This window comes from Solea senegalensis, linkage group LG5, assembly GCF_019176455.1.
Source record: "Solea senegalensis isolate Sse05_10M linkage group LG5, IFAPA_SoseM_1, whole genome shotgun sequence".
Taxonomy (NCBI): domain Eukaryota; kingdom Metazoa; phylum Chordata; class Actinopteri; order Pleuronectiformes; family Soleidae; genus Solea; species Solea senegalensis.
Genome location: NC_058025.1, coordinates 3,692,659 through 3,706,280, shown reverse-complemented (window position 1 = coordinate 3,706,280; position 13,622 = coordinate 3,692,659).

The following is a 13,622-nucleotide window of genomic DNA, read 5'->3' as shown; positions in this document are numbered from 1 at the left end:
ATGTGGCCTTAATCCTTCTTTCATACCAAACAGGTGAAATAATGTTGGATAAATGACATCACCGCATAAAAACTACTTGACACGTTGAAACTGTCGGGATGTTTTTCTTTTATTGGCCTCCGTTCATCCCATCATCAGTGTCTGAACTGCAGCCTCTGGCTTCTCAGCTCGACATGACTTCATCTGCAGATGTGACACTAAGTTATGATCAGTTTGATTAAACAATAGTTAATCTGATCACGCTGAAGAGCTGAGAGAATCCAGATGGGAAAGAATTTAAATTTTGTGCAAATGTGATTCTGAGTGTCGAAGTTTCTATGGAAACAAAATAAAACAAAGTCAGAATTCCCGAGAGGAAAAAAAGTCAACATTTGAGATTAAAGTCAGAATAAAAACTCTAATCCTCTGCTATACACAGCTTTACAGATTTACATTAAATGTTTTTGACACCACATTGTGCTTCAATATTCTATAACGCTCCGTGTAAAATTATGAAATGATCATTTACACTTGTTGGCCACTTTATTAGGTACACATGACACTTAATAAAGATGCAGCTGTGGCTTCTGCTTCAAGGTTTGACGCTTTACAATATGCTGTCACCTTTCAAACAGTCTGGTCATTTTTCCTCTGACCTTTGACATCAACAAAAGACTCTTCACCCTCAGAACAGCTGCTCATTGAATTCTTTTTATATTTCATTCTGTGTAAACATTGGAAATGAGTGAGTGTGAAAAATCCCAGTGGATCAGCAGTCTCTCAAACACACACACATCATATTATTCAGAATAATAATTTTAATCACCTTTCCTCCTCGTGTGCAAATGAACTGGCTGCTGTGTTTCCAAAAAAGTCTTTTGGGCCACAATTAGATTTGTTGTTTATGACTATATATAATTATTTATCAATGTATCTATTGGCATATGACCAGCAAACACATGAAATATGCAAACACAGTATTTAAAGTACAAATTGGCTCGTTTTTATGTTAGTACGACAAACACGCTCATTTACGTAGGGTGCAAATCCCTAAAATGTACACCAAAATTCGACTTCCTTGACATTTTTGTTTGTCTGTGGTGTGGTTTGCCTGCTAAAAAAACCTGCTAAAACTAGCTACGTTATTGACTGATTGACTGATTGTTGGTGGTCATCCTGACATTTAATCGTGTTAATCAGATTAGCTTTGAATATTGTACTGCTAAGCTTGTGTTAGCATGTTTTAATGTGTTAACCTAGCTGTTTTTTGGTTTTCAGCGCTGAAACCTGCTAAAAACTGCTAAAACTAGCTTAGCTATTGACTGATTGACCGATTGCTGGTGGTCACCCTGACATTTAATAGTGTTAATCAGATTAGCTTTGAATATTGTACTGCTAAGCTTGTGTTAGCATGTTTTAATGTGTTAACCTAGCTGTTTTTTTTGGTTGTTCAGCGCTGAAACCTGCTAAAAACTGCTAAAACTAGCTTAGCTATTGACTGATTGACCGATTGCTGGTGGTCACCCTGACATTTAATCGTGTTAATCAGATTAGCTTTGAATATTGTACTGCTAAGCTTGTGTTAGCACGTTTTAATGTGTTAACCTAGCTGTGTTTTTTGGTTGTTCAGCACTTAAACCTGCTAAAAACTGCTAAAACTAGCTAAGCTATTGACTGATTGACCGATTGCTGGTGGTCACCCTGACATTTAATTGTGTTAATCAGATTAGCTTTGAATATTGTACTGCTAAGCTTGTGTTAGCATGTTTTAATGTGTTAACCTAGCTTGTTTTTTTGGTTGTTCAGCGCTGAAACCTGCTAAAAACTGCTAAAACTAGCTTAGCTATTGACTGATTGACCGATTGCTGGTGGTCACCCTGACATTTAATCGTGTTAATCAGATTAGCTTTGAATATTGTACTGCTAAGCTTGTGTTAGCATGTTTTAATGTGTTAACCTAGCTGTTTTTTTTGGTTGTTCAGCGCTGAAACCTGCTAAAAACTGCTAAAACTAGCTAAGCTATTGACTGATTGACCGATTGCTGGTGGTCACCCTGACATTTAATCGTGTTAATCAGATTAGCTTTGAATATTGTACTGCTAAGCTTGTGTTAGCACGTTTTAATGTGTTAACCTAGCTGTTTTTTTGGTTTTCAGCGCTGAAACCTGCTAGAAACTGCTAAAACTAGCTTAGCTATTGACTGATTGACCGATTGCTGGTGGTCACCCTGACATTTAATCGTGTTAATCAGATTAGCTTTGAATATTGTACTACTAAGCTTGTGTTAGCATGTTTTAATGTGTTAACCTAGCTGTTTTATTGGTTGTTCAGCACTGAAACCTGCTAAAATTGCTAAAGCTAAGTTATTGACTGACCAATTGTTGACACATTTAATTGTGTTAATTTGATTAGCTTTGAATATTGTGCTGCTAAGTGTGTGCTAAGTGGTTTGACACAACTCAAGCAGTTGGTTAAACATAACCAGCACAATAACGTTTCAAGGCATCTTTTTAGTTTTTATGCACAGTAACCCCCTCAAAAATGACTGCTATGACACAGAATAATAATAATCTGAAGGAAAACAATAGGTTTCTCACATGAATTTGTTAGCATTCGTGCTCGGGCCCTAATAACAGAATATTTTCAATAAAATCAGCTTTGATTTTTTTGTGTGTTGTCCTCTCACACTCAACTCTATCTATTTCATGTCTAAAACGGTTGCTGTGATGAAGGTTTATTAAGTTAATGTTAATTTGAGTCATGTTGAGTGTTACAAACACAGACTTAGACAAGTTTAACTCAATGGAAGTGTGTTCATTTGTTTGAAATACCATCTTTCAATCATGTCATTGTATTCAAAATGTCAAAAATCACAGAACTTGTCAAACTCAAGCATGATTTTTATTATTTAAGAAAAACAGTCTGCACGAAAGAGTTCAAGAGAGTTCACACTAAATAGTGAGGTTTGCTTGTAGAAACCATTTTGTTCTGTATTCATTTACTTATTTAAATGTTGCTGTTCACGCCTTCATGACATCATTGTAAAATGGCCTTAGTTGTCCTTAAATAAATAATCCTCCTCCCAAAAACCATAAAAGCAGCAACTCCTCTAGCTAAGCAGACGTTTGCAGTGACATCATGTTATTTATATTAAAAGAGGAATTCACAAGATCTGGTTCTCACAGTGGAAACTGTTCTTCTGCCTGAAGCCGGGCGACCGCGCAAGACGCAGCATTCCATTATAATTATATTTTCCATGAGCAATATTAGATTGAAATTAATCAGAGGAAATTAACCAGGGAGAACATAAATGAGTGTATTTTTGATAAAAATAACAAGAATACAGGAAAAAAAAAAGGCATTTTTTACTCTCAACACAAAGACAAACAGCTTTTAAAACTTGAACTATTCATACTTTAATACTGTACTACTACTATAATAGAAAGAATGACAAAACTAAATGACAGAGGTGTCAAACCCTTGGCCTGTGGGCCACATGCGGCCCTTCTCGATTTTATGCGGCCCACCTCTTAAATGTTTGTTTTTTATATTTATATATCATTTACCATTTTACATCAATAAAAAGAGTATTTTATTGTGAACTATCAAAACAAATTTTAACCAAATTTTCAGATTTTTCAGCTTCTTAAATGTGAATATTTTCTGGTTTCTTTGCTCCATGTAACAAAGAAATCATTAAAGCTGCATGATTTTGTTTTGTGAACAAAACAGGAAATTTTTTCCAGTCTTGGAAAAACATTTTTTTCCATTTTTTGACATTTTATGGACCAAAGAACTAATCAATGAATCGAGAAAAATAAAGGATAGGTTAAATAGTTGCAGCTCTTCAGTTTTTATTAATATGTTATCAAGACAATGTTGGATATACTTTTTAAGTCAAAATAAATGTTGCTTTACATTTTATTCATAACACTTATAAACTGTACAAAAAGTCCTTTGACACCAGACTTCAGGTCACAGCTGATTGAGATAAAACAAATCCAATTGAGTCAACAACAACTTAATGAAATGAAGTCATTTAGATTCATCCTGGTGGTAATTATTAAGCCAAGACCACACGTGAAAGACAGAAAATCAATAAAATGTCTGAACTTCTCTCAGGGTTTCACATTTGAATTTCTCAAAGGTTATTTGGAATATGAAATTAGATCCTGACATTTTTTTTAATTAGTTGTTTTTGGTGTGAATATAACATTTAATGTGTTTTAAACAGCTGTATAGCTCAGTGGTTCGGAATGTAGCGTTACCTCTAAACCAGCCACGACATTTAAGGAAAGGATGTAAATTCTGCCTGTTTTTTTAAGTGGGAGAACTGCTGAGCATTTGTGGTAAAAGAACACAGAGCTGAGGCTGAAACAGGCTGAAGAAAAATGTGACTCTTCAATTTACTCTTCAAAGACTCACTTTACAAGAGTAACTGCAGGGTTTGACCGTCTACTGCCATCTAGTGCTGTCATTTGTGATGATCAGCTCCATTGAGTCTCTACAAAGACACACTCAGTGCTTTTATCGCTGCAGGATGTTTACTTTATTTCTGGGTCTTCTGTTGAATTCACCGCCTCCATCCCATAAACATGACTTTCCCTTTCGATTCTCTGAGCAGTAAATTCGTTCACGCTCTGGTTGACTTTTAAATACAGACGTGTTTTTAGTATAAACACTGAAAATGAGATTAAAGACGATGAGATGATCTCTGACGCTTGAAGACGATTGGATGTGAAAAGTATTGATAATAATAATTAAAAAACTGGCTGTCAATAAAAGTGTGAAGAGACACTGAATCCAGACCAAGACTAATTCATCTCAACCTGAGACAGATGAATGGATGGATGGATGGGTGGTAAGTAGACAAATGGATGGGTGATGGATGATGGATGGGTGGTAAATAAACAAATGGATGGATGATAGGTAGACAAATGGATGGATGCTAAATAAACAAATGGATGGATGGTGGATGGATTTATTTATTGATGGATGGATGATAAGTAGACAAATGGATGGATGTAAACCGACAAATGATGATGGTGATGGGTGATGGATGGATGGTAAATAAACAAATGAATAGATGGTAAATAAAAAAATGGATGGATGGTAAGTAGACAAATGGATGGGTGATGGATGATGGATGGTGGTAAATAAACAAATGGATGGATGATAAGTAGACAAATGGATGGATGGTAAATAAACAAATGGATGGATGGTGGATGGATTTATTGATGGATGGATGATAAGTAGACAAATGGATGGATGTATAACTGGATGGCTGTATGGTAAGTATACAAATAGATGGATGATGATAAGTAGACAAATGGATGGATGTAAATCGACAAATGGATGGGTGATGGATGATGGATGGAAATAAAAAAATGGATGGATGATAGGTAGACAAATAGATGGATGATAAGTAGACAAATGGATGGGTGATGGATGATGGATGGATGGTAAATAAACAAATGGAAGGATGATAAGTAAGCAAATAAATGGATGGATGGCAAATAAACAAATGGATGGATGATAAGTAGACAAATGGATGGATGTAAGTAAGCAAATAAATGGATAGATGATAAAGACAAATGGATGGATGGTAAATAAACAAATTGATGGATGGTGGATGATGGATGGAGGTAAGTAGATGATAGATGGATGGATGATAAGTGGACAAATGGCTAGATGGTGGATGATGGATGGATGGAGGTAAGTAGATGGATAGATGGATGGATGATGAAGTAGACAAATGGATGGATGGTAAGTCAACCTGTCTGGCAATAACATTTTTTAAAAAGTTATTCAGGGAGGTCTTGACAATGAAACAAATCACTTCCTGCATGCAGTGCAGGACTGTTGCCACGGGCGACACAAGATCTAAACATCGTTATTGTGAGAAACAAAGAAGTAAACGTCATCGTTTCACAATGATTTGAACGTAACAGACATAGACATTTGTTTACTTCTAAATGTTACGCACTACAGCTTTAACGACCCACCGACCTGTCGCTAAAATCCCAAACTTTACACAACCAGCTTCATCCATCACTGACATTAATCCCAACATTTTATCAACCGATAATCCAAAAATCCAGTAAGGAAAAAACTAAGATAATCTAAATTAGTCTGAACTGTAATTAAACTCATTAAAATATAAAAAAATGATATATTTTATCCTAAAAAGCAGTTAATCAGTGATAGGATTATTTTCAATGAGAACATTGTAACCTGTCTTGAATTATTTGGCATTAAATGTTACCAAACACAAACTATGACAAAATAAATAATTGTAATTATGAACAAAATAACAAGAAATGGATATTGTGACAGTTTTACTCGACTTCAGCTGCTCTTTAGGGAACGAAAAGACACATTTCTTCTATCAAAACCCAAAGAAAAGGAAGTTGTTGTGTCTCTCATGTGTTTGATATTATCTCTCTGTATCCTGTCGTGTCTGCGCTGATCTCACTGTAAACTCACTAAATGCACATAATGGAAGTAAGTCTGTGTGAAAGTGAGTCAGAGAGAAAATCTCGGAATTATAGTCTTCACAGTACAAACATTAACACACACACACACACACACCACACTCACCCTGTGTGTGTATAAGCTTTTCAGTCACATCTGCTGCCCATATCATGACTGACACACACACACACACACACACACACACACACACACTAAATACTAGGTAGGAAAAAACAAGTTTTCCTCTTACTCATATGAGACGTTAATGTTTGACTAAATGATTAAATGCAAAATTATGACATTTTTCATCTAATAAAAGAGACGAGAAGATATTTATGCAAATACTTATGGATGGATGATACGTTCACAAATGGATGGACGGATGGATGAATGGATGGATGGATGTAAAGTCCATATTAAAATAACTAAAAACACAGATTTAAACACAGCTCATGTTATTTGTTGTCTTGTCGACCATTCTGACTGAACACTTGATGGATAAGCATCATTTAATTGTGTAAACAATGGAATTGTAAATTCAGGATTTCAGAAACTGCGCCTTTCATTTCCACTCGGGCCGGAGTCTATTTGACAAGCGCTCGCTGTGACGGCAAAAGTAAACTCACCCACAGCCACAAATTAAGCTGTGGAGTGAGGAAAGTCATCCATCACTGTTGCCAGGGCGACAGCATCCACATCCGTGCCGCAGCCTGGCAACGGCGCCTCAAACAAAAGGCTCGCACAGAGGTAGTTCAGTGATCCGCGTGGCCCGGGGGCCGAGACGGGACGAGGAAGCGACGGCGGCAGCAGAGGAGGAGACGGAACACGGGTCAAACTAAGTGATGACACGCGGGGGTCAGGACTCGGTGTTTACAAATAATCTCTGACAACAGCAGGTTAACAAAGACAGAGGGAACAAAGAAGTGTGTTCAGCAGAGAGAAGTGAGTCTGCTCCTCCATCTGTCGTTTGTTTGTTTGTTTGTTTATTCTGTCCGGAATAGGAAATCAGACGGCTTCATTCCCTATTTTTTATTTTGATTGATTGATTTTATATCTCGTTGTTTGTCAAATTTAAGTGAAGATATTTTCTTCTGACAAACATAAAAAAATTATTACATTTAATTAAGAGTATTTATGTTTTAAAGCACCTGATTGTATGAATATGAAGCCTTTTATATTCACGTCAGGAGCCGCATCAGCTCTACAGTGGCCGCCATTTTGGATCATCACATTTCTACAGGAGCTCACAGAGGACAAACTACACCTCCTTTGAGTCTTGACGCTAACTGAAGGCTACACATGTTCACCTGTTTAAAGCTCTTTGTTACTTTGTGTTGGAAAGTGTCGTAGAATATGGACGACTGTAAATAAATACATTATAATTAATCGTTAAATAAATAAATTAGTTAATTGATAATACAAAAATAAATTAATTCATGATTTAATAAAAAAAACAAATTTACAAATGAAAGTTGGCTGTTAAAATACATTGATGAATACATTTCTTCAATGTATTTATTTATTCATTTATCTAAACATTAATTTATTTAATTATTAATCTCTCTATGTATTTATTTCTGTATTCATTCATTTATGTACTTATTCATTCATTCATTCATTCATTATTTCATATTTGTGTGTTAATTAAGATAGTCATTATTTGTTCACTATCATGTCATTTATCGTTGTTATAATGAGTAATAAACTGGAACAAGAGAAATGAAATTGGGTTTTCCTGACTTCTTTAAAGGTCCAATACTTAAGAAATAGTGCCATCTCATGGTGAGGCTGCAGATTGCAGGACGTCAACACTCACCACTGTCTTTACTCGTCTAATCTGCCACTGTTCCTCTCTTCTCTCCTTCATCTCCAATGATGGTCAGGCTCACGTGGGCGGAGCCAACTTGGACGATACCACGCACCAAAAGGGAGAGTTCATGAATCCAAACTAAAATAGAAAAAGAAACAAAACAACGTTTAACAAATCTGAGATCCAAACTTAACTACAGTAGTTCCTCAGAAATTAGATTCTGCCTCATTAAGACCAGGTTTTGGTTTCCATGAGGACTATTGGTCCTGACAAGGTCAGTGTGATTGCACATGCACATGACCACAAGTGGACATTCTGTCTTCTGCACAAACAGGAAGTTCCTTCTGACATAGACATTTTATTTAAAGTTTTCACAGAAAATGTAGTTAACAGTACATAAAGTACTACTCACAACACAATACTATATGCGGTCCACGATACCAATAATATCACAATGCTGTGATAATCAATATATATCTATATATATCTATATATCTACTGCAATGTGGCACAAAATCTGTAGACTAGACCAGATTGTGCCTGGATCTGGTCTAGTCCAGGGGTCTCAAACTCACGGGCCCCCGAAGTCGATGTCCTCCATTTATTTTAAAACTATACCGAAAACTGTCCCAACAGTGAAAAACATGTCAATACGACTAACATTTAATTGTATACAAACTTTTATTTTGACTGTTTTTGGAATTTACCGATTCATTTAGCATCAAAATGATGATTCGTCTTTATCGATTATCTATCAAAACAAACACTTTAACCCGGTGGGCGGTGCCATCCTAAATACACTCAGATTTAATTACCGAGTCGCTCACATCTATGCTAAGCTAAGCTAACAGACTCCAGGCTGTAGCGTCACACAGGAAACGTGGCCTTACGCGTGACTCGTCGCTCGCTAACATGTTTGTGGATTCATGTCGTGACCGGGTGTGAGTCATGTCTTTGTGCGACGTCACTTTGTCATATAACGGTGGATAAAGACCTTATCAGCGTCCTCAGGCTGTAACCTTCAGAGGGCCATAAGCCTCAGATAAGACGCCATATGTATTCAAAGCAAGACACAAGCTTTACAAATCTGCTGCAGTCGCTGTAAAACACTTAGCGCACACACGACGTTGGCACAGAGGTTATTTAAGTGCTTCCCTTTGCAAACATTTACTTTAACTGACAAGGCCGACGCATTTCTTTGCCAGTTTTTAGACAATTTTTCATTAACTCAGTAATGTGACAAATGTGTTTCGGCCTTTATTCCACATTTTCAACATCATTTCCCCGTGTGACGACTATTACTGTTGTATTTTAAGATGTATTTAGTTAATGTGGTTTGTTGCTTCCCACAGAGCGATGTTGAATGAGGAATTTAGACTGGGAAAAGTGTTTAAAGAGACATTTCCAAATTATATGAGAGTATGACAGAATTGTTTCCTCCAGTATCTCCAATTGATCTGGAATTAACACCCAATAAAATCGGTGGCTTTATCAAGGGGTGTCACAATTCTTCAAATCCTAGTCTAGTGATAACTCCTTTCATTTTATAATTCCCACTTCGACTGTGTACAAACTGTCCAGCAAGTTGTTTTCAAAGTACCACAGTAATGCTTTATTTGTCTTACTTGAATAATTTATGTGACAATAACCAGAAAATGAATAAACCTTTGGGAGTAACAGTTGATCTTTCATGTACTTAAATATCAATGAAGAGTATTTATCTCTGTCTACATTGTGACACTTTGTGCTGTGTGTTGGGGGAACAGTGTAAGACAGCGCTGATGATGTCACTGAGCTATGATCGGAATTCTTTGCCTGTAACAATAAAAACATGATTACAAGAAAGATTGTGTTACACAACAAATGGTTATTGCACAAACATCAGTGAGAACCCGTCTTCCGTATCACAGTCATCTGTGATGGAGGAAAGGAGAGAAATCAGCATTATTTTTCTCTTTGGTGGAAGAAAAGCCTCATTATGTTGTTTGTATGTCATTTCCTTAAATCTTCTTTGCTTGTCTTTTGTGAGTCGAGCGCAACTGTCACTGCTCATGTCTGCCGGGTTGCAACAAGGTCTTTCATGGAGGCTGTGAATTCACCCTTTTCATTTTAGTGCCCTTGCATGAACAATGAGGGAAATCATCTGCTGCTGCTGCTGCTGCTGCTGCTGCTGCTGCTGCTGCTGTCGCACTGAACCATTAGAGTCTGCACACAGTCCTTTGATTTGCATCCAGGATTGTTTATTTCTACTGAGTGTCGTCGACGTTACCTGTTTCAACTGTGAATGAGTCTCTGACATACAGTACACATGTATATCTGCTCTGCACTTACACACAGAAGCCAGAATCACCGCCTTTGCACTCCACAGACAGAATGCATTCCCTAACCCCTTATCTTAAGTTTAACCATCACAACTAAAGGCCTTACCTTAAACCTTATCCTATTTATAACGCTGAAACCAAAGTCTTTACTCCCCAAAAATTAGATAGATAGATAGATAGATAGATAGATAGATAGATAGATACTAAGAAACTACTGTTTTAATGAGAATTCTACAAATATGACTGATGGGAACATCGTGTATCAAGGGTTCAGGCACCATGACATGACTTTTCTTATGTGTAAAAAGTCAGGTGCGTAAGAATGAGTGACATCGAGAGGTGAGATTAACACGCTGTGATAATTCTCCCTACTCTCTCTCCTCCGTCCTCTTCATCTGTTAATGCATCAGAGTTTTTATGGAGGGTGGAGCAGTTCATTCTTCTTCATCATCAGCATAAATGTCACAGAGGAGTGGAAATAAGGAAACAAACGGGCCCAAAGAAAACGTCTCAAATAAATTGATGGTGCAAGAAAAGGAGAAGAAAGACAAAGACAACACAAACAACTCAATACTGAACCAAAAATAGCACACGGAGACAAAAGAGACAAAAACAAGGTGACAGGAGGAATCTGACACAGGGAGCAGGTAGATTAAATACACAGGGGGCGGAGTCTAATAAGACACAGGTCGTGGTGAGGCGGACGATCGCAGAGACGCAGCAAACCAAGATCGAGAGTAAAGCAAGACAAAAGAGAAGTAGAGAGAAAATAAAGCTCGCTTTGCTCTCCTGCTTATCGTCGTATTTGTCTCGCAGTGTGATCAGCGGTCCACGTCTCTATTTAGAGACTTTGTCTTCAACTGTCAAGACCCAGAGACTCTGACCGTTTTCATTAAAACAAAGCTGTTGTAGAAGAGATGAAATTAGAGACGGAGAAAGTGTTATAAAGAGCTTATAAATCAAGTGAGAACCTGAGCAGAGGCGCCCCCCGGTGGCTCACAGGTATTTCCATCCCACTTTTCAAATATCCTATAAACAGTCTGTGGTTTAAACCGCCGCCCTGATGACCTCCGTTCCTCAGAGTCTCTTCTCTCCTCAGATATATGAGCGGCTTTATCCTCCATCCTCTAAAAACAAAGCACAGGTATGGATGAAAAATAAGATGATCGGGATAATGCAAGAGGACCCAGGGAGGAGGGTCAGGCGGTTGCCATGGAGACGACTGGAACCTTCTGCCAGAGGTTAGACTCGTTAAGCGTCGTCGAGTGCCAATTATCACGCCGGTCACGAAGCGAAGCGTCACCTGTTACGAGGGGTCAGAGTCGAGGGGTCGCGACCTCTTTCTCTCCCAATCACGACAGGCACGAAACACGGCGACACAAGATGGCCGACATGCGCGGGGTTAAATTCAAGGCTACGAAAATCCAACTTCACTTACACAAGCGTGTGTCCAGGTAGTTGTATATTCACTTCCTGCCAATAAAGCCTCCTACGCCTTACACACTGAAGCTGCGTGAATGTGCCACCACTAAGGCATTTAAAAGCCCAGTGTTGCTCGTTGGCCAAGGTCAAGGTCAAATCTATTTTTATAAAGCACATTTACAACAACCATCGCTGCCCAAAGTGCTGTACACCGGCAAAATGTCAACAAAGTTAAAATAGATAGTTCAAAATAAACGGTCCAGGTGTTCAGGTCCAGGTGTTCAGGTCCAGGTCTCTTCAAGAACACGTTACATTAACTGCTGTGACTCACACGACGCCGACGACCGCTCCGTGAACGTCAGATTATTGTGACTCTACAACAACGGACTGAGCTGCTTCTCAGATTATATTGTTTCCTGATTTCCATCACGACTGTGACAACAGTGTGCAGGGGTTTGAAAAACAGTGGGTAGTTATTACATCATCTCCAGATGTTTAATCTCACTGCAGTGTTTGTCTCTTGTCTTGTCGTCTTTAATCTTTAATTTGGAACTGGTGGCTTTGTGTCTCCGCAACTCTTCTTACCGAATACACTTGTGGAATTGTAATTTCTAATCACTTTTGCCCTTTGCCCGGGTAAAAAAAATGGTCAAACCGGACTTGACCAGGTTTCTCTCACGTCTCAATCCCTGTTCAGTCGTAAATATCAAAAATATCAAAATTACCAGATAATTTGGCCAGATAATCTGTTCAAATTAGGCTCAAATTGGAAGGCAGCCACGGTTTTCCTCCAGTGTGGCTTTAGTGTCCATTTTGAAAGTTGTTTTTCCAATGTTGTAAATATGTGAGGCCCACACTCAGAGAGCATGTGATGTGGCACCTCCGCCTTTCATCTGGCCCAGGAAAAATGGATGTTTGCCTAAAGTGGCCCCAGTGAGAAATGGCAAATGTCCTCCAACAAATGTGGGTCTTTTCTGGCAAATTTGCACTTAATGTCACTCTGAAGAGTGGGAAAATAACAAATATGTTACTGATGTCGGCTCATGTGGACGTGAGTGATAACACACCTGGGCCAGAATTAGACTCTGAATAGATGCGAGTGTGAGAGTGGACGCTTGTGCGACCCCGCCTTTCGCCGTATGTCAGCTGAGATTGGCACCTCTCGCGGTAGAAGATGGACGGATGTACATATATCTGGGCCAGTTCTGTTTTCGTGGCGTTGCAGTGGTCGGGAGTGGAACGCCCCCAAGGGTCATCATTCCACGCAGGATGCGGCGCCAGATGAGTGTCCGGTGTGGGGGCGGGATCTGGACCAAAAACATTCTGCCGTCTGTGGTAGCGTCAGTCGTTGTTTAGAAGGTATAAATACTGCGAGGATTGTCATGTTTTGCACGGTAATGATTCAAAAATAAATCTTAGATATGAGACCAAGTGTTATGAGACACAGTGTAAACAACAGTGTCGTCTCATGAGATCTAACTGTAGCTATGAACCCAATAATTCCAGGTTTTTAGTATTTGGTGATGCAGAAATCTCAGTTCAGCAGAAATCTTTATCTTTTCTTACATCGAGTGAATCGTTTGTTGTCTCTGTCCAGCTGTGAGTTGTTCCACAGC